This window comes from Eubalaena glacialis, chromosome 12 (genome assembly GCF_028564815.1).
Source record: "Eubalaena glacialis isolate mEubGla1 chromosome 12, mEubGla1.1.hap2.+ XY, whole genome shotgun sequence".
Lineage (NCBI taxonomy): Eukaryota > Metazoa > Chordata > Mammalia > Artiodactyla > Balaenidae > Eubalaena > Eubalaena glacialis.
In genome coordinates, this window is record NC_083727.1 from 12,236,141 (window position 1) to 12,258,161 (window position 22,021).

At 42.7% G+C, this 22,021-nt stretch overlaps 1 protein-coding gene across 5 annotated transcripts in view; it reads right to left on the reverse strand.

Annotated features, from left to right (window-relative positions):
* Nucleotides 1–22,021, reverse strand: part of SCAF8 (SR-related CTD associated factor 8) — a 197,408-nt gene that overhangs the window by 27,804 nt on the left and 147,583 nt on the right. The gene's annotated exons all lie outside the window — the stretch shown is intronic.

Below are 22,021 nucleotides of genomic sequence, written 5' to 3' on the forward strand. Positions count from 1 at the left end.
TAGTATTGCTGCGTGAGAGTAGCAAGAAATGGTTATAAAGAGAAAAGGTTGCAGGTCCTGTATTTGATTCAGACTCTGAAGCTGAGATACATTTTCAGTGAAATGTTATCTCCTTGCTGGTTCATATGATCCAGTGAATGTAAAATGAAGGGCTTTAAAGTTCATATTTGTGATCACAAAGTCTTGGGAATGGGTAGGATTCTCCTTTATAGATGAAGAAATAAGATCCAGAGAAGCTGTCCTACCCACAATCTAGTGGCCAGTTACTGATCGAACCACAAGTTCTTCGACCAGTGTGCTCTTTCTGCTACATCAGACTTCATTTAGGTGTCGGCGTTCTGAAATAGTACCTCTTATGAAGACTTCTGAGTCACAAAACACTTTAAATTTCACGCTGATTTTAAACTTATTTTGTAGTCTTTTAAAATGCGGAAGTTATTTTCATTTTTGCAAAGAAATTCTAATAATGAGCTCGTCTCCACTCTTCATGGAGAAATGAGTCCCACTAGGGTGTGACAAAACCAACTCGCCCCCATGACCTTCCCCTATTTTCAACCAGCGCCTGGCCTGTGCTAAACCCTAGAAGAAATTGCTCTCCCTGAAGGGCTATCTGTCCCTGGCTCCATGGCACTTGGAAAATCTCAGAGTGCTGAGTGGCTGGAGGCCTCAGGCTGATGGACTTCGAACCTCTCATTACACTTAAAGAAAGTGCAGTGCAGTTCGGATCATCAATTAAAGGGTGAGCCAGTTGGAGAAAACCAGAAAGAAACGTGTTAATTGAACATCTGTTGGTACTAGGCCCTGTGTTCTCTGCTTTAAATACATGATCTCATTCTGTTCTCACAACTGTCCCACAGGTATGCCTGGGCACCTCTCCATTTCACAAATTTTACAAATGAGGCTGGGTTCCTTGGTTCAACTAGTATTTACCTGAGCATCTGCTACCTGCCAGGCACCAAGGTGGGTGGTCAGTCTACAAAGGAGAAATGGATAAGCTCCGCCTCCTGCCCACAGTGAGGTCACAGTCTAGCAGGAATGGGGCAGGGGGGAGTCAAGCACGTTAATCAGAACTATGTTGTTCCAACAGCAGCTTGTAGCCCAATTAGATAGAAGATCATGAAACCAGTTTAGTGGGTCTTGAACAGCACTCAAAATAAATAAATGAACAAAGTAGAACAGAATAGCACAGAATGGAAAATATCAGAGAGCATGGAGTAAAGGTAAGGCAACTCACATGGATATATGTCTATATCTCTGTATCAGTCATATATATGCATCTGTATGCATTGATTTGCAATGGAAAATATATTTTCTTTTGTAGGTGATGGTGGAAAAAATTGTGAAAGCTGTCAAGTTATAGAGCAAAGTGACAAGCGCTCTGTTAGGAGGTCATGCAAAATGGTAAGCGCAAACAGGAGGGAGCGTCTGCCTGCAGATTAATTTGCACTAAGCTCCAGAGTAAGCTGGGGACAATTTTGGTTCCTCACCAAAGACAAGTCTCTTAAGGATGGGATGCCCACATCTAATGCTCAAAGCTAGGAAGAGCTTGAGAAGGGCTGGGGTGAAGTTTCCAGGACTAGAGAGGAAAACAGAGTAGGGGCCCTTCTCCCACAGTCTGGGAAAGAAGGTGGCACCCATGAAGCCACAAAAGGCACAATGACACCAATGGAGCCAGACTCAAGACGAGGGGATTAAACCTCAAGGAGATAGAACCCAAATCTAGCCCGAATTGCTAGAACTGTGGAAGCTGCTGGAAGGTCTCTCAATTCCCAGCATCCCACTGTGAAGAGAGTGTAGGAGAGCCTCCGGAGTGTGGAAGGTGGAAGCCAGGGAGCCAGATGTGGGTTCCTTTAAATGATCTTAATCTCAAGAACAGAGCCTCCTTTGGGATGACAGGTTACTGCGACCTTCCTTAGCAGGATAAAACAGTTACTCAGGTTTCTTTTCTTTTAACACAACTTCCTTCAGACATATTCTAGGTACCATGCTTACAGGTTGAGGATTTGTGGCAGTCCACTGGATGGCCACGTGGAGATACTTTCTCAGGTGTCTGAGTATGGACTCAGGTGAGAGAAAAAAGATCTTCCTGTAGAGTAACCTGAGTTACTCATGTTGTAAGCCTCTCTGATGTGGGTTTAAGTGACTATGCAGTAAGACCTAGCTCAGGGGGGCAGCTAAATTCACTGTCATTTTGGTGACTTGGTTATTGCATATTTATTTTTTAACAAGCAATGACATGAGATAATGTCAAGATTAATTATCTTATCCGTTATTTAACCCATATTTTTTTGTGGTACAGACTTATGTGATGATGACAAGCACTGGGTACTATACAAAATAAACAGCCCCAGAAATGTATAGAAAAGTAATGACTAGATGTTTATGTTATGTTTCTTCACCCATCACCTGTGTCTTTAATAAGTTCCTCTTCACTACCGGCTGAGGAGAGAATACTAGCACATGTTGAAAGCAGGAGAAATAATTAGGGTAGGATTTTTTATTCTATTAAAACAGAGATAGTTCATATGAAAGCATTTCATGAACTAAATGTTATTCTGCAAGTATTCCTATTTTAGTTATTATTATCATTATTATTATCAATGCTAATAAGCTATAATCAGGTAAAAAATGTAAAGTATTAGTACCCACAAGTAAATGAAATTATATTTGATGGCTCCTGAGTATGCTGTTTTTCACACCTTTTTATTTTTACACCAAGGACTCAGATTTAACATTTTCAAGAATCAAGATTAATAATAAGGCAGAGAGTTTAATAAGTAATTATTCTTCATAACAGAAGTATGGATGGACATTTTAAGTTTTATTTATTTATTTTTCTTTATTTTTTTGGCTGCGTCGGGTCTTAGTTGTGGCGTGCGGGCTTCTCTCTAGTTGTGGCATGCATTTTTTTTTTTTTTTCCTCTCTCTAGTTGTGGCGTGCGGGCTACAGGGTGCATGGGCTCTGTAGTTTGTGGCACGCGGGCTCTCTAGTTGAGGCGTGCAAGCTCAGTAGTTGTGGCGCGCAGGCTTAGTTGCCCCACGGCATGTGGGATCTTAGTTCCCCGACCAGGGATCGAACCCGTGTCCCCTGCACTGGAAGGCAGATTCTTTACCACTGGACCACCAGGGAAGGCCCTGGATGGACTTTGATTAATAAATATGATCTTCACCGTACAGACGGAGAAGCTGATACCTTGCCCAGCATCACGTGGTGGCAGAACCAGAATAGAAAGGCAGACCCCTGTCACACCAGAGCCCTTGCACTTTAACTTCTAAGCTTGCTCGTGATTTTGGTTTGGGGTTTGCTTTTTCTTACAGAGCCATAGCTGATTTCTGTTCTTTGTCCAGAAGAGAGATGATCATAGGTAATGTAATGATTATATATAAGCACACACGTCACAAAATGGTATCAGAGAATGAAAAGCTCTCCTTGAACATCAGCCAGACAACTTCAACCTTTCCATTGCTAGTCTAGATTCAAAAGAAGTTTTTTGGCTTCTCAGCCTTTTAAATTATTTCTATCTTTAGGTTTTGCCATGTTTCAATTAAAATTAGGTGTTATCACTATGCTTGCAAAAAAAAAAGTCTCAAAATTATAGCTAACACAAGGTAACTTGTGAGCGAGTGTGTGGCTGGTAGAATTTAACTTAAATACTTTAAGTCCTACTTAAAGGTCATTCAATAGATAAATTATAAGGAGTTAGAGGAAGTATCTACAGTTTTTAAAAGTATTAAAAGATATATTAGGGCTTCCCTGGTGGCGCAGTGGTTGAGAATCTGCCTGCTAATGCAGGGGACACGGGTTCGAGCCCTGGTCTGGGAAGATCCCACATGCCGCGGAGCAACTAGGCCCGTGAGCCACAACTACTGAGCCTGCGCTCCGCAACAAGAGAGGCCACGATCGTGAGAGGCCCACGCACTGTGATGAAGAGTGGCCCCCGCTTGCCGCAACTAGAGAAAGCCCTCACACAGAAACGAAGACCCAACACAGCCAAAAAAAAAAAAAAAAAAAAAAAAGGTATATTAAATATTTTTAAACAGGCAAATTAAACTTTTGAATCTAGAGATGAAGCACAATTGAGTGACAAAACTATTAAAAGTTAAACACAGGAAAGTGGTCACCACAGAAGGGGCTGGGGGGATGCAGTAATACAGTTCTATTTCTTGGCTTTGGTAATTCATTAAGCCATACACTCGATTTGTGTGGTTTCTGTATCTGTGGAGGTTTTTTTTGGGGGGGTGGGGGGCAGGAAGAGGACTCCGATGGTACCAGCCCCATCCGTGGGGAGAAAGTCTTTTTTTTGGGGGGGGGGCACGGCTTATGGGATCTCAGTTCCCTGCCCAGGGATTGAACCCAGGCCCCTGGAGTGAAAGCATCAAGTCCTAACCACTGGAGCACCAGAGAATTCCCTTTTTTCTCTTTTAAACTAAAGGGGGATTTACATAAAGAAATCATTTGCTTGAAATAGGGATCTAACAATATAATAATCAACTGTTATTTCCAGGTCTTGTAGGACAAAAGGAATGACAATTTAAGCCTACGTTCCCTTTATTTGTTATACAAATGCCGCGTTTTGAGGGGCTCTGGTGCAGTGTACCTGTGTCAGTCACTGAGCGGTCTTAGGTAGTATCGGGCTCCTTCTAAGAATGTGTTCAAAATGATTTTGATGGCAAGTAAGTCTAATCGATTGTACCAACAGCTGGAGGTTTTATTAGCTTTGGAACGAAATTTTTAAATAGATGGTATCCAAAAGGCACAAGTTCTTCAGCTTTATTTCTTGCTTTCAGGTTTTAATCAAGTTCAGAGCAGCTCCAGATCTCCTCCCCCACCAGGAATCGTCAAGATAATCCCCAGGTAAATTCTAGCAAACACCAATCCAGGGCCGGCAGTCCCATTCACTGCCGAACACCTGGGTCGGGGCTCCCAGCCGGCGCTGGCGAAGGCCTGCTCTGTGCCTCTTGGCCTGGCTCTGCGGGCGAGGGCAAAGCACCAGCAGAGGGCACAAGCCATGCTGACCCCTCCCAGTTCTCCAGGCTCTCACTTCGCTGCTTTTTCTGCAGCTGAATAAAACAGTTCTCCCTTTTCTGTTTATTTGCACAGAGGGCTGTTTAACCTAGGAGCACAACGAGTGGGGTGAGAGCTACAACCACGTTGCCGAGAATGACTTCCAATCACAATAAACACGCCCAAAGAGGGAGGAAGATGGTAAGCGATCTATTTCCTTTCTAACATTCTTTAAAATAAATGCAGGGCCCTGGAGGAGCCAGCCTGACATGTTTCCACGAGATGAATAAGTGTGAGGAAGTACAGATCCTTGTACACTTGTACACACTACCTGCGCTGTGCCCAGGCCCCAGTCCAGGCCACAGTTCGGCAACTGGGTCCCCAGTGCCTGAGTATCTGGAGATTGTCTACAATGCAGTCGTCTGGGCTGCTTTCCCTTCCGTGAGCCCTTGGCAGTCTGACATGGAAGAAGATGCTCTTCTCTGACACGTTCTGAAGAGCCTCCTGCATCCCCCGAACTGAGTCTCTGGCTGCTGGGAAGCTCTGTGATGGTTTACCCCAGCCACGGCAGGCCACGCCACAGTGGAGGGCAAGCCTAAGCTACACTGTGGTCCATTGCCTTTGGAAGCTATTTCCCCTGAAGCATGTGAGCAAAATCCACACCAATTTTAAAGCAACATGTGATTGTTGTGAAAGAATATATGGAACTATATTCTCTTCATCTGCTTCCGTGCGTCCGTTCCTTCTAAAGGCTGAATCTACGTGGCTTTCTGCATTACTCACCCTGAACAAGATGCAGAAATGCCCAGCACCATGGCGAGGGACACATTACACACTAGGAGACCTTAAAACATCACCACTAACAAAATGCTGGATTCTCCCATTGCTGTCAGAAGGCAGGATAAGAGATAATCTAAGTCCTTTAAAGGGAGAAAAACTTCTCTCATTTTTAACATGAAAAGACACCCCCTACCCAACGTACACCTAACGCTAATGACCTGGCTATAGGAGGGCTCCCGTCAGATGATTTAACCTTGCAAGTCTATCAAGTTCCCATCCAAAACACCTTCCTTTGTGGCTAAAAGCAACAGTCTGTGAATGCATTGAGCTGAAGGCCAAGAGGGACATACAATAGCTTTACAGGGTGACCTGTTGCTATTACTAGCGCTGCTTCTTAGATTTGTGCAGTGCACAACCTGTGAGGCCACGTGTGGCAGCCCTGATTATACTTACGATGTCAGAACACACTCTTTCCTTGTGTATTTGCATATTATTTATATTACAAAATGAATATGTATATTACATATTCTATATAAATCAGTTCCTTCTATCCTATGTCCACATAAATCTTATTGGTTAGTCAACTGTTAGTTTCATTGTTCTAAACCAACATCAATAAGTTAATTATGCTTAGTGCCCAAGTGTTAGGAACTCCTTTCCTTTTCATCTCTGAATATAAATCTACTTGAAAGTCAGACTTAGTTTCACTTGAGTCAAAAGTGATCTATGATTTCCCCCTCCCATTCCATTGGTCACCAAAAATTGGGCTAGATGTTAACCCTGCCTTATAAGTATTTCTCAAGTCTCCACACTCTCAGGCCTTCTAATATTTCCTCCAGATCATTACGGTAGTCTTCTAACCGGCCTTCCAACTTCCAGTCTCTCTCAATGAATCTGTCACATTACAGCCAGAGTTACCTCCTCAAACACAGATAGCTTTAGATCATTCTTGTTTAATGGTTCTATATTCCCCAAGAGGTAAAGTCCAAACAAATTGCTGTGATGTAGGACCAGTTTATAGTCCAATCAGCTCATCAGTCTGGGCTAAAATAACTTCCAATACCACCCAACATCCATTCAGGCATCCATTCAATGGAAATTCATTGGGCCTTCTTAAAAACAGTGGGATTCAGGAAGACTGAAGAAAGTCAGTAAAACCCATTCCCTGACCTCGGGGCACAGACACCTGGGCAGGAGATACAGATGTATAAATAAATAATTATAATCGACCATCATAACTGCAATTTGGCCCCAATCCGGTGCACCAGTCTCATATTCAGTGAATTCCCACTCACCCATTTTTCCTGTTTTCCAACCATGTTGAATTTTTTGCTATTTAGAAATGTGCCAGGTTCTTTCATACCTGCATATCTTTACTTCATCTCCAGTGTTTGGAATGCCCTCCCTGAGCCTCTGCCCAGTGAATCCCTATTCATCCTTCAAGACTCTGCCCAGTATCCCCACCTCTGTAAGGCCTTCCCTGATACTCCCAGGCATAACTATTAGCTTCTTTTTTAGGGCTGCCTCTTCTTGGTTTATACCTCTACTCTAGCAAATTCTTACATTGTGCTGCAATCGTTGTTTAAATGTCTGTGCTTTCTACTACTTTGAGGGCAGCCCCTATGTTTTAAGGACTTGTGGCTTTTCTAGCTCCTCACCTACCACTTGGCACACAAGTGGATTAGGAACTAAATGCAGAGCGGCAAAGGCCAGCCAGGGAAAACTGGCCCCCAGAGTGAAGGGCCTGAGGCAAACCCCACCTAAATCAGTCACCCCTTGTGTGCTGTCCAAGCCCCGGCCTCACTCCTGTCTGCTTCCTAGTGTGTGGGAGGATGGTTTCTTTGTGTCTGAGCTCATCCTAGGCCACAAAGGGCTGCAGTCTCAACAGGGGACGGAGTGGGGTAGCAACGGGGAAAGGACTGCATCACTCTGAACAAGGTTGATTCTTTGGGCTGCAGTGGATCTTTGCTGTGCACAGCAGCCAACTCCAGTATCTTTTGCTTCTTTTGATTTTGGTAACCAAGAATCTGGGCTCCATGGAAGTGGCTTCTAGAAGTGGTAAAGTTTGCCTGGAACCAATATATTAAGGCTACTGGAGTAAATATGAAAGAAGAAATGAGGAATCCATATTTGAAATTAAGTACAAATGACCTTCCTTCTTCCCTCCCTCCCTCCCTCTCTCCCTCCTTTCGTTCCTTCCTAAATGTGGAAAAACTAACTCATATGACTGGTAGATGTCATTTTTATATATCTGAACACATTATTAAAGAGTCCATTAAAAAATCCATTTCCACCAAGTGAAATTAATTAATTTTAGAGTCATTCATTTGGTCTTCATTTATCCCACAAAAGAGGGTAAGATGTGAAAGTTGCCCTCAAGAAATTCACAGTCTGGAGGCCACATTTAGTTCATTGACAGCCCTGCCTTTTCCCCCAGAGTGAGACATTTCACTCCATAGATAGTTCTTATGGAGGAACTTTAATTAGTTGATGAATTAATTAGCCCACAACTCCCTGTAGGCTAAAATTGGTGACTTTTCCAAGAAAAGTTACTGAACCGAAGCCCAAACAATAGAAAACTAGACTAGAGTGTGTATGTCTGCAGCTTAGCGTCTGTATACAAATATTCATAAATACAAAGACAGGGGGCTGAACATGACACAGACATTTCCCACTGCCGTGGCCACCATCTAGATCAGCCAAGGGGCCGGGGGGCAGGTGGAAATCGCTGCTGCTCACCTGGCCAAAGGCAGTGGTGGGGAGCATGATTTCCTCCCCAACAACTGGGGTCCTGCAGCTCATCCTCCCCATGACCTGGGGATTGCCTTCACTCTGCCTCCTTCTCCATGGATACTGGGGGAGAAGAACCTTCCATGCCTGATCCAGACCTCAATCTGCTCCTTTAATAGGTTCGTTAGGGAACCACTGACCGAAACCACCCTCCTTGGCCAGGCACCATGATAACCACTTGCATGAGCTGTCTCACAACAGGAGGTCCCAATAAGGAACATGGTGCTGCAGCTGAATACCAACCAGGAGAAATCGGAAGGGGCCCAAAGGAGGGAGGAGACGCCAGCCCATAATACTGTCCTGCCAACAGCCCAGAATCCTTCACGCTGGACTCCATCTTGGCTGAGAATTGCATGTGCCACCAGGAAGGACCCTGAGTCAGACCAAATATGGGCCAAGCAAGATGACTGGCCAGAGACAACCTGGAAACTAACACCATTACCATACAAGCTGAGACTGCGAGCCATGTGGCAGAGCAGTTCTCCTGGGTTCCCTACCCTGCTGCCCTCCACACGGGCGCCCCTTCCTAATAAAGTCTTTTGCTTGGTCAGTACTTGTGTCTTCTTGGACAATTCATTTCTGAGTGTTAGACAGGAGCCCACTCTCGGGCCCTGGAAGGGTGTCCCCCTTCCTGCAACAGGTTCAATTCCTGGTCCTCCCATCTCACCAGCAAAGGCACAGAATACAGGCTTGCCCCCTCCTGGAAATGGTTTGATGTGATCCTAAGACGCTCCAAAAAACCGGGTGTTATTTCTACTCCTTATTATACTAACTCCATCTCTTCTCCTCTGGAGGTCACAGCAGCCCTGTGTGCAGGGTCTGTGATGGGCCAGCTTTTGGGTCCTGAAGCCTCAGTAAATTGGCTTTGTGGGGTGTATCTTCATTTCACAAAAGAGAGGCTGGAATTCAGAGTGGCTTACCCAAAAGATATTCAGTAAGTCAAAGCCATTCTGGTAAGTTATGAGGAAAACCAAAGCTATGTTGTTAAAGTTTGAGAAAAGCACATTCCAGAGCCGTGGTTTTCTCCTCTGCACGGCCAAGGGCCAGATAAAGCACAATTTGCCTCCATTTCTTTTCTTGAATGAAGTAAACAGCACCACTTTTGAATTCATTATGTCAAATTAACTTCAGAGAAACGAGGAACACAGCCCAAGGAAGTACCATTAGTGAAAAAAAGTTTCAAAACTACCAATCTGCCGTATGCAACCCCACAGTCTTTCAAACTGAAGGCGGCGTTTGCCCAGAGAGCAATTTCATCTTGCAGAGACAACCCTGTCCTGGGGCAGGAAGAATCTGAGTAAAAAGGCGCAAGCATCAGCATAAGTCCCAACTTCAAAAGAAGTATAATCACCATTTCCGGAAACTCTCTCCTTCCAGATCAACAGGGTCCCCAGGTTGAAGATGAGTCACCTCCCGTCCCCAGAGTTTCCCCAAAACCACACATTCCCCTCACTGTCCTCAGCGGTCATTTGCATACGTTCTAACCTAAACTGGGGCCATTTATAAAAGGGCTTGTGTTTAACTTTATTCAATTCCAGTGCTTTCTTCCAGCTACCCAATCTGTACGTAATTAAAATCATATTGAGGCAAACATTGAATGGTATGAAAAGTTTTACCATATGTATACAACTGACTAGCTGTAGAATTTGGCATGTCTGCAGTTATCCCATTAAGAGGGGCGAGCCTGGCTTATTTTGGAGTATACGTTATATGTTTTGGATCGGTCCTGTTTTTTTACTTCTATTAAGGCTGTCTGTGATGCTTAACCCTTTGTCAACGGTTGCCACAATGTGCTCCTGCATTGCAACAATGAGGACCACTGGACGTTGACTCAAAAATTATTTGGCTCCTTTGAAAATTTTCCACTTTCTGAACCCAAATTAGCTTTCTCAGTCTTGACAACAAAGGCTGAGCAGATACTATCAAAGCCTCTGGGATAGGGTGGAACTGAAGGGAGAAAACGCAGATGGAATCATTGCTTCCAAATCCTAAAGGCAGAGGGCACTCCTTAAAGCTTGAAAGAGGTAATTTTAGGACAAAAAGCGGAAGTACTGTGCTACTGTAGATAATAAAAATATGAAACTTATGTCCCGTGAGAGAGCAGATAAAATACAAAGAGATTCAAGAAGGAGTTAGCAAAGGTCATGCTGACAGATCCACCTTTGAAGAACATTCCAGACATTCTGAGACTGAGACCAGAGAAGGAAAACCTATCTTTCCACCTTATCACATGTCCCATTCCACCCACCCTCCTGCACAACCATAAAAAACTTGAGGCCTTTGTCGAGGAAGAATTCTAGCTGGATGGGCCTCTGGTCTGATTCTCCGGGTCACTGTACTCCTACTCGATGTAATTTGTAGTTAGTATAGCTGCAAAGTTGCAATTTTGCTTTAAGATATTCTTCAGTATAGATTTCAGAATGAATTAAAGTCTCTCTTAACATGTGACGTGAAGAAACACATGTTCTTAATCTGTGGGTTTTAAATTGTTTTCGAATTACATCAATAAGACAGAGCCTCAAAAGAAGAATCAGGCCACCAACCCTCAAACACTAGAGTATAAGAGCAGTGTAGGATAATACTACTTTCCAGAATGTCTTACAACAAATCAAGCATTAACATTCTTTGAAAAGGGACTTTCATCTGAAGCTAAGAACAAAACAAAACAAAAAGCAACAGAAAAAGTTGCATTTGGGGCTTCCCTGGTGGTGCAGTGGTTAAGAATCCGCCTGCTAATGCAGGGGACATGGGTTTGAGCCCTGGTCCGGGAAGATCCCACATGCCGTGGAGCAACTAAGCCTGTGCGCCACAACTACTGAGCCTGTGCTCTAGAGCCCGCGAGCCACAACTACTGAAGCCCACGTGCCACAACTACTGACGCCCGCACGCCTAGAGCCCGTGCTTCGCAACAAGAGAAGCCACCACAATGAGAAGCCCACGCACCACAACAAAGAGTAGCCCCTGCTCACTGCAACTAGAGAAAGCCCGCGCACGCAATGAAGACCCAATGCAGCCAAAAATAAATAAATAAAATAAATTTATTTTTAAAAAAAAGGCGCTTTGGATCCCAGTGGGTGCTAGTTGCTTGCTGAAGACAGAAGTCTTGCTAAGCAGCTCTGAGGATGGAGTGAGGCCAGAGGTAGCCAACGCCCCCAGGAAAGGGAGTGGGGAAAGAAATGTTCTCAAGTCATGAGTCAGTCAAGTCCCCAACCAGAGAGCAAATCCTGGGTACTCAGTACCAGATGCAAACCTACAGAATGTTAAGATTAGAAAACTGTAGAATAAACGTGGAGAATTCATCCTTTTTTTTTTTTCCTTTGGCCACACCATGAGGCTTGCAGGACCTTAGTTCCCCCACCAGGGATTGAACACAGGTCCCCTGCAGTGGAAGCACGGAGTCCTAACCACTGGACCATTAAGAAATTCCCAAAAATTCATCCCTTAAAACAGGAGGCCGATAGGAAGGTTATTGTGAAATGTTTAAAGATAGTTTTGGAGACAAAAATTTTGTATTTAAAGCTTAGTTACACTAAAACACTAATTTAAAACATATATGCATCCCAATGTTCATAGCAGCATTATTTACAATGGCCAAGATATGGAAGCAACCTAAGTGTCCATCAATAGATGGATGGATAAAGAAGATGCGAGATACACACACACACACACACACACACACACACACACACACAATGGAATACTACTCAGCCTTAAAAAAGAATGACATTTTGCCATTTGCAACAACGTGGATGGATTTGGGGGGCATTATGCTAAGTGAAATAAGTCAGACAGAGAAAGACAAATATGGTATGATATCACTTATATGTGGGATCTAAAAAGCAAAACAAACTAGTGAATATAACAAAAAAGAAATGGACTAACAGATGTAAAGAACAATCTAGTGGTTACCAGTGGGGATAGGGAAAGGGGAGGGGTAGGATAGGGGTAAGGGATTACGAGGTACAAACTACAAGGGAGAGGATGCAAATCAATAAAATTAGAAATGAAAAAGGAGAAATCACAACTGACACTGCAGAAATACAAAGGATAAGAGACTACTACAAACAACTATATGCCAATAAAATGGACAACCACAAAGAAATGGACAAATTCTTGGAAAGGTACAATTTTCCAAGACTGAACCAGGAAGAATTAGAAAATATAAACACACCTATCACAAGTAATGAAATTGAAACCATAATTAAAAATCTTCCAACAAACAAAAGTCCAGGACGACATGGCTTCACAGGCAAATTCTACCAAACATTTAGACAAGAGCTAACACCAATCCTTCTCAAACTCTTCCAAAAAATTGCAGAGGGGGAAACACTCCCAAATTCATTCTACGAAGCCACCATCACCCTGATACCCAAACCAGAAAAATATCACAAAAAAAGAAAATTATAGACCAATATCACTGATGAACATAGATGCAAAAATCCTGAACAAAATTCTAGCAAACAGAATCCAACAGCACATTAAAAGGATCATACACCATGATCAAGTGGGATTTATCCCATGGATGCAAGGATTCTTCAATATACGCAAACCAATCAATGTGATACACCACATTAACAAATTAAGGAATAAAAACCATACGATCATCTCAATAGATGTAGAAAAAGTTTTTGACATAATTCAACACCCATTTATCATAAAAACTCACCAGAAAATGGACAGAGAGGGAACCTCCGACAACCTAATACAGACCATATATGACAAACCCACAGCAAGCATAATATTCAATGGTGAAAAACTGAAAGCATTTCTGCTAAGATCAGGAAAAAGACAAGGATGTCCACTCTCGCCACTCTTATTCAACATAGTTTTGGAAGTTCTAGCCACAGCAATCAGAGAAGAAAAAGAAATAAAAAGAATACAAATTGGAAAAGAAGAAGTAAAACAGTCACTGTTTGCAGATGACATGATACTATACATAGAGAATCCTAAAGATGCCACCAGAAAACTACTAGAACTAATCAATGAATTTGGTAAGGTTGCAGGATACAAAATTAAGGCACAGAAATCTCTGGCATTCCTATACACCAACAACGAAAAATCAGAAAGAGAGATTAAGGAAACACTCCCATTTACCATTGCAACAAAAAGAATAAAATACCTAGGAATAAACCTGCCTAAGGAGGCGAAAGACCTGTATTCAGAAAACTATAAAACACTGATGAAAGAAATCAAAGATGACATAAACAGATGGAGAAGTATACCATGTTCTTGGATTGGAAGAATCAATATTGTGAAAATGACTATACTACCCAAAGCAATCTACAGATTCAATATAATCCCTATCAAATTACCAATGGCATTCTTCACAGAATTAGAGCAAAAAATTTTACAATTCATATGGAAACACAAAAGACCCCGAATAGCCAAAGCAATCTTGAGAAAGAAAAACGGAGTTGGAGGAATCAGGCTCCCTTACTTCAAACTATACCACAAAGCTACAGTAATCAAGACAGTATGGTACTGGTACAAAAACAGAAATATAGATCATTGGTACAAAATAGAATGTCCAGAGATAAACCCACGCACATATGGTCACCTTATCTTTGATAAAGGAGGCAAGAATATACAATGGAGAAAAGACAGCCTCTTCAATAAGTGGTGCTGGGAAAACTGGACAGCTACATGTAAAAGAATGAAATTAGAACACTACCTAACACCATACACAAAAATAAACTCAAAATGGATTAAAGACTTAAGACCAGACACTATAAAACTCTTAGAGGAAAACATAGGAAAAATACTCTTTGACATAAACCACAGCAAGATCTTTTTTGACCTACCTCCTAGAGTAACGGAAATAAAAACAAAAATAAACAAATGGGACCTAGTGAAACTTAAAAGCTTTTGCACAGCAAAGGAAACCATCAAAAAGACAACCCTCAGAATGGGAGAAAATATTTGCAAATGAAACAACAGACAAAGGATTAATCTCCAAAATTGTATATTTTGGAGCTCAATATCAAAAAAACAAACAATCCAATTAAAAAATGGGCGGCAGACCTAAATAGACATTTCACTAAGGAAGACATACCTATGGCCACGAGGCACATGAAAAGATGCTCAACATCACTAATTATTAGAGAAATACAAATCAAAACTATAATGAGGTATCACCTTACACTGGTCAGAATGGCCATTATCAAAAAATCTAGAAACAATAAATGCTGGAAAGGGTGTGGTGAAAAGGGAACCCTCCTGCACTGTTGGTGGGAATGTAAATTGATACAACCACTACAGTATGGAGGTTCCTTAAAAAACTAAAAATAGAACTACCATATGACCCAGCAATCCCACTACTGGTCATATACCCTGAGAAAACCATAATTCAAAAAGAGACATGTACCACAATGTTCATTGCAGCACTATTTACAATAGCCAAGACATGGAAGCAACCTAAATGTACATCGACAGATGAATGGATAAATATGTGGCACATATATACAGTGGAATACTACTCAGCCATAAAAAGAAACGAAATTGAGTTATCTGTAGTGAGGTGGATGGGCCTAGAGTCTGTCATACAGTGTGAAGTAAGTCAGAAACAGAAAAACAAATACCGTATGCTAACGCATATATATGGACTCTAAAAAAAAAAGGGGGGTACTGATGAACCTAGTTGCAGGGCAGGAATAAAGAGGTAGACATAGAAAATGGACTTGAGGACATGGGGTGGGAGGGCGAAGCTAGGGCAAAGTGAGAGTAGCATCGACATATATACACTACCAAATGTAACATAGTTGGCTAGTGGGAAGCAGCAGCATAGCACAGGGAGATCAGCTCAGTGCTTTGCGATGACCTAGAGGCGTGGGATAGGGAGGATGGGAAGGAGGCTCAAGAGAGAGGGGATATGGGGACACGTACATCCATATGGCTGATTCACTTTGTTGTGCAACAGAAACTAACACAGTATCGTGAAGCAATTATATGCCAATAAATATCTATTTAAAAATAAAATAAATAAGCTACAAGGATATATTGTACAGCACAAGGAATATGGCCAATATTTTATAATAACTATAACTGGAGTATAACCTTTAAAAATTGTGAATCACCATGTTTTACACCTGAAACTTACATAATATTGTAAATCCACTATACTTCCATTTAAAAAAATAATAATAGAAAATGAAGCTTGGTTACATGGTAAATGAGGATGAAACACGATAGCTGATCTGCCAAGTGAATGAGCAAATAGAAAAAAGCAAAGTAAGAAGATGCCATAGTAAGAATAACGGCCTGAGATTAGGGCACAGACAAACTAGCAATGAGAAGGGATAATTAAGTGAAAAGAAAAGTTCCAAATTATAATGAAAACTTGTAAATAAGGATCGTCCATGAGGCCTCTCACTGTATTAGCCTCTCCCCTGCAGTGTGTTCTCACACTGCTTCATGAGGCAAACAGGGAAGAACAGAACCCCCCAGTCTATAGACAAGGGGACAGGCTCAGAGGAAACTTGCATGCCGAAGGGCACAAAATTAATAACTGGTGACCTACTTGACTTGAGTCCTATGCTCTTTTTCGATCAAAGTGCTCAAAGGAAAAAGTAGAAAGAGTGTGTCACCTTTTCCCCCTTTCCTACATCAATTACATGAAAATAAATGGGCTCCAAATGTCTTTCTTCCCTTTGGAAGATGTAATTAAACCATTAGAAGAAAAGTACTAATTTAGATGATTTGTCAGAATATTTCTGAAACAATACCATTAACACCCCCTTCCCCCTTATTATCTAAATAGTAATAAAAGTTAGGGTAAAATGGTAGGGCCTTTTAGGAGGCTGGAGCAAAAAGTCTTTCATGTTCTGTTACTTTCACTAAAGACAAAATGGAAAAATGCCATATTCCATTTGGGGACCCACCAATGGGACCAGCAAGGATTGAAGGGGCACACAAAGGCTTTCTTTGGCATCAGGCAGAGTTACTCACCTATCTGAGGAAACCAGATGGAAAGAACAATAGATGCAAAATGTACTGTACAAAAGAAACAAATATTGCATTTATCACAATCTTGATTCTAAAAATAAAAGAATTGACTTGGGAACCTGAGTGTCTCAGGGCAGAGGGGATTGAATGATTCATAGACTAGCCCGAATACTCAGTCCTATCTCTTTTCCATGGATTAGTCCCTAATGTTTTTCTGACTTTCTCCTGCTCTGGGTAGGATTTTATGTAATGTATGTTATTGGTCTATAGATGAAAACCCATTGGAAACCAGCTCCCTATTTATTAAATACACTTTAGGGCTATTTCCCTTTGCCTGACAAAATTTTGATCTAGGATATTCTCTCCCTACCACCAAACATGGGCAATTTCTTTAATTTGGCTTCTTGGTTCAACCTGAGGTTGAATGCACTTATTGCCACCACAGAGTTGGATAAGAGCAGATCTTCTATTTTCTAACTGCCCTTAATTTAGAAAATAAAGCTTAAATTGAACTCAAAAAAAATTAAATTCAAAATAAGAATTACTTTCAGACCAGGCCAGGGAGTCGAGGCTCTACAACCACACGTATCTTAAGTGATCCAGGAGCATCAGATGCTTTAACCTAAATAACTGCTCTGTATTATTCTGATTGCATGTCCACAATTTTCAATCCATTCTTTCTGCAGGCTGGGAAAACCGTTAGTTCCGATCACTGCAGGAAATTGAAAAATTCTCTTCTTAGGAGACGGTTAGGCTGAGAATTGGTAAGTGGCAGGATGAGAGGGGGATCTGACTGGAGCCCAGAGAGTGAGATTGCTCCTTGTCCTGCAATAATCCTATTAAGTGGTTCCCGGCACAACACAATCTGGGCTTGAAGTGGCTGTAAGATAATGAATGAGTCTTTAAGTGTCACTTAGCTGTAGAGGTAAAACTCCAATCCCAAACTCCAGGGCTCATCAGCATAATCAAACATTGAACATGAGGACCCTTGAAGGAGCCCACTTCCCTGACAGTCTTGTGTTGTAGCAGTTACAAAATGCTCCTTGGAGAAAGGGGCCTCACCTTATTTGGGCAGAAGCAGTTTACCCTGTTCACTAGAAACTCATCCTGTCTAGACTACAGGGTTGATCTCAAGTGTACCTACAAGTGATGAGGAAACCGTCTCCAGCTCACTTGCCAAGGTAAAGACCTCAGGTTCACTCTCACAGCAATTATAATCAATCTCAAGACATCCTTTTGGCAACAGAGGATGCAGAGACAGCTGCTTCTTCATTAGCCAAGGAAATTAAATAATAGCCTATCGTGAGCAGAGCACCCATTGGCTGATACCAGCTCAGTCCCTGGTGGATGGCCAATCTAGATGAATGGAAATGCTTTTTTCTCTAGTTGTTCTATCAATTACTGACAGAGGGATGTTAAAACCTCTAACTGTGATTGTAGATTTGTCTATTACTCCCTTAAATTCTGTCAATATTTGCTTTGCATATTTTAAGCTCTGTTACTAGATATTTACAGATTTATGGTTGTTATGTGTTCCTGGAGAATTGACCCTTTTATCTCCGATAATATTCATCATCCTGAAATCTATTCTATCTTGCATTAATTTGGCTATTCCAGCTTTCTAAAGCATACTGTTTGTAAGACATATTGACTCCATCTTTTTACTTTTGATCTACCTGTATTTATATTTAAAGGCAGCACGTCATTGGGTCTTTCTTTTTCTCCAGTTTAATAATAATCTCTGCCTTTGAATTAGAGCGTTTACTCCGTTTATATCCATTTACTGTTAGTTACTGATGTGGCTGGATTTAAGCTCTGCTACTCTGATTTGTTTTCTGTTGGTCCCATCTGGATTTTTAAAAATTCCGCTGCCCCTCCTTTCTTACTTCTTTCTGGGTTAAATAGATTTCCATTCTCATTTCCTTTCTGTCTTTTAACTGTGCCTCACTGTATTTTCTTCAGAAGAGCTAATACAACTTTATAGAGAACAAAAACAAATGCCCTGGTGCCCTGTGCTTCAGGATACTGTATCAGTACAGAAAACTATGTAACCAGTTACTGAGCAGAGCTGAGAATCCTGCACCTCCACCTCCCCGCCCCAAAGTCCTTATCAATAGGGAAAGACAATTCTTTTTCTTCTTCCTTTTTTTAGCCATGCAGCACGTGGGATCTTAGCTTCCTGACCAGGGATCAAACCCACACCTCCTGCAGTGGAAGCACAGAGTCTTAACCGCTGGACCACCAGGGAAGTCCCGACAATTCTCCCTATCTTCTTAAGAGCCCTTCTAGTGCTATGATTCCACACACTAAAAGACTGTAGAAGTTCTTCTTTAAGTTCTCTTGATAGTAATTTTTATAAAATTTAAATCCCTGGATCTTCATGGCCACCCACCTAAGGATTCAAATTCCTAAACTTCTGTTTTGCTTCCTTGAGCCTCTTCTGTGAACTTCGTCTCTACTCATACAGGATTGCAATCCATTCTCTGAAAATACGGTTTATAATCAAGCTTCAGGCCTGAGAGAACTGAATAAATCTAAGGCTTGCAAGGAGCTCCCTCTTGAGGTAGACTTTATAAAGATGCTGAAAACTTTGCGTTTGTATGAATTGGTTGTTACAGTTCCAGCTTCAGCAGCTAATAAAATTAATCCAAAAGCTATGTTGGCTAAATTATGGAAGTAAATATCTTCTTATTATAAGTAATTCTAACCCCCAAAAGACCATATAACCTCCGGCAGAAAAATAAACACAGTGCCTCACTAAATGCATGCCCTAAATATAAAATACACTAACAACCGGAAAGATAAATGTGGTTCTAGAGTTCTGGTTTTAGATATTGTTCCTTATCTTGCAGAAAGGCAAGTTTTCTCCAGAGAGAGAGAGATGGCGAGTGTGGGTTTGGGTGCGTCTCCTGAGTCGGAGGGACCAGGGTATGGAGACTGACTCTGCCACTCTGCAGCTGTGTGAGTCTGGGGGAGTCTTTAAATCCCCTTGAGCCATCTGAGAATGGGGGTGACAAGAGAGCCCACCTCAGGGGGTGTGAAGGGAATGAAGCGTCAGGCTGCAGGGGGACCGTTAGCAAAGGACCCAAGGCACGGGAAGTGCTTGGGTGCTAAGTGCCCCATTACCTCCATTTATAAGACTCTTAGATGAAGGGCAGGACACCATTTAAAAAAGAAATCACGAGGATGCTTCTTGCATTCCTGATTATTGCACACTTCCTACTCTAGCTAAGAAAACTAATTTTTTCCCTAGGTTTTTCATCTTCCTTTGGGGCATCATCTGCTAAATTCACACAGCAATGAACGAACTTCTTTAAGGCAGCGTACAGAGGATACTTGGACAAGCACAGTCAGTTCAGTGGAAGAGTCAGTTAAGTCACCTGCCTGATTTTCACGGTTCAACTAAACTTACTGACAAGGGTATTATGCTGGGTCTCCTCCCGAAGCTCTTACGAGCTTTCTGATGTGATGCTTGGGAAGTAGAAGGAACAGACTCTGTCCGGAATTTCTGCTGCTGTTCCTTTAACTCCCTCCACCTCCCAGCCTTGTATTAGAACAGAGGTGACACACACTCTTTTGCAGATGCAACTTGCCAATGGGACATTGTTGGGAACTTCTTCGTCAGTCTCCTATTTATTTTTGTTTGTTTGTCTGTTTTTGGTCTCCACCTCTGCCCATATACTCAAACAGCAAACAAAGCTGGGAAACTGGCAGGGAAGTCTGCAAGATTTGAACAGTCTTGGGAAAACAAGAAGGAACAAGAGGCAGGAAGATAATGATCTCGGTTTCCAACAGATTAAATTTAAAGACCAAGGGGAGGTGTGGTCGGAGAGTTAGGTAGTTTGACATAGTACAACCCATGACTTGTGTACTAAATCAAACCTACTTGCTGGAATAAAGTGCAAAGTTTGCACATGTTTTTATGATCACACAGGAGTTTTGTGATAAAACAAGCTATTTCAACGTGTGTGATGACCACAGCTGTGCCCTTGGCCCCCAGAGGATGGGGATTTACTTTTTCCCCTTTGCCATTAAGTAGATGGGAAAAAAGTGTGACGTGCTGCCCTAAGAACATCAGGAAAATGCCCCCATCCCGGGTAGGGTTTTGTAAAGCCTCTTTTCAGCTTCACCCTGCTGGCCTTTCAAAGTGCCTTCAACATGGAAGTCTTCACTTGGGGAGCGGGCGTGCAAGGAGGATGGTCAGAACCTTCCAGGGGCACGAGATGTTGCCCATATGGGGCACCCTGACTCCCCCGATGTCCCTCCCTTCAGAGCAGGTACCAAACCCCCAGGCCTACCTGGTTCCCCAGGCTTTAAAGGTGAGAGACTTCCAGCTGTGTCAGGGAAGCAGGGACCCAGGGGCAGGCTGGGCTTCCTGCCCTGTGAAGGATGGGCTGTGACAGGGGCAGGCTGTGTCCTTTCCCACCTGCCTCTTGGGACCCAGGAAGGCCTGGGAAGGTCCTCACAGTGAAAACAGAAGCCACGCATCGCATTTCCCAACTGCCCCACCATGACATCTTTTCAAATCTTGACTTGCCCTCGATGGAAAACTTAGAAAGGAAGGTCATAAGCAGGCAGCTTTTAAAATCAGGAACACACTACTTAAAGCTTGCGGCTCTCGCCTTTGTTTCTGCAAGGTCACGGCCACCGTGAGCTGTTTTCATTAGGATGGTCAGTGAACCTTGTGGAAATGTGCGTGGTCTGAAAAGAAGGAATGAGAGTGTGTGTGTGTGGACATGTGTGTCTGTGTTAGAACAGCCTGGAGTTTAAAAGCATCCCCTGGGAAAGCTCAAGTTCTGGTTTTTAAAAACATTAGCTTTCAGTAATTACAGCCCACATCCTATGAAATAGGGAAACAGAATTCCCGCCATTTTCTGATAAGAAGACAGGCACTATGGATTCCTAATATCAGTGTTCTTCCCTATGAGGTCTGACTCCACAGAGCTTATTCAGGTCAGACACCTGCTTCAAGTCAGGGGGAATTTAGTTTGAGAGTGCAGACTTGAGATCGAGGTCCCCTTTCCATTTATAAGTTTGAAACAGGGAACATTTAAAACTTGAGTGTATTTTTTGGGCACAGAAAGAATCGGGATGGCAGGAAAACATTTGGTCCCGGGCTCTCACCTGCTCATCACGTCACTGAGTTGTGTTCTCAGCATGTCGTGACTGAGTGGATGGGCCAGACCGGACCCCGTGGGGAGGTGAAGGGGGGACCAGATGGAAAGGGGAACAGCAGAAACCATGGGGGCTGGAGGGGACCTTCTCCACGGGAAGGAGGATAAGCACGAGCGAGGGGATTTGCTGCTGCCGAGGGCCACGTACCCAAGGGCATCAGGAGCCGGGCCAGGCTCTGAGGTCAGAAGTCAGACAGCAGAGGCTTCGCCCACCCCTTGACCTTGAGGACCCACGACCCTCCCAGGGCTGACTGATGGCTGTGCCCGTCCCGCCTGCAGGTTTTCAGGGCTGGAAACCCACTCCCTTCTGACACCGCTCTCTGGGTTTCCC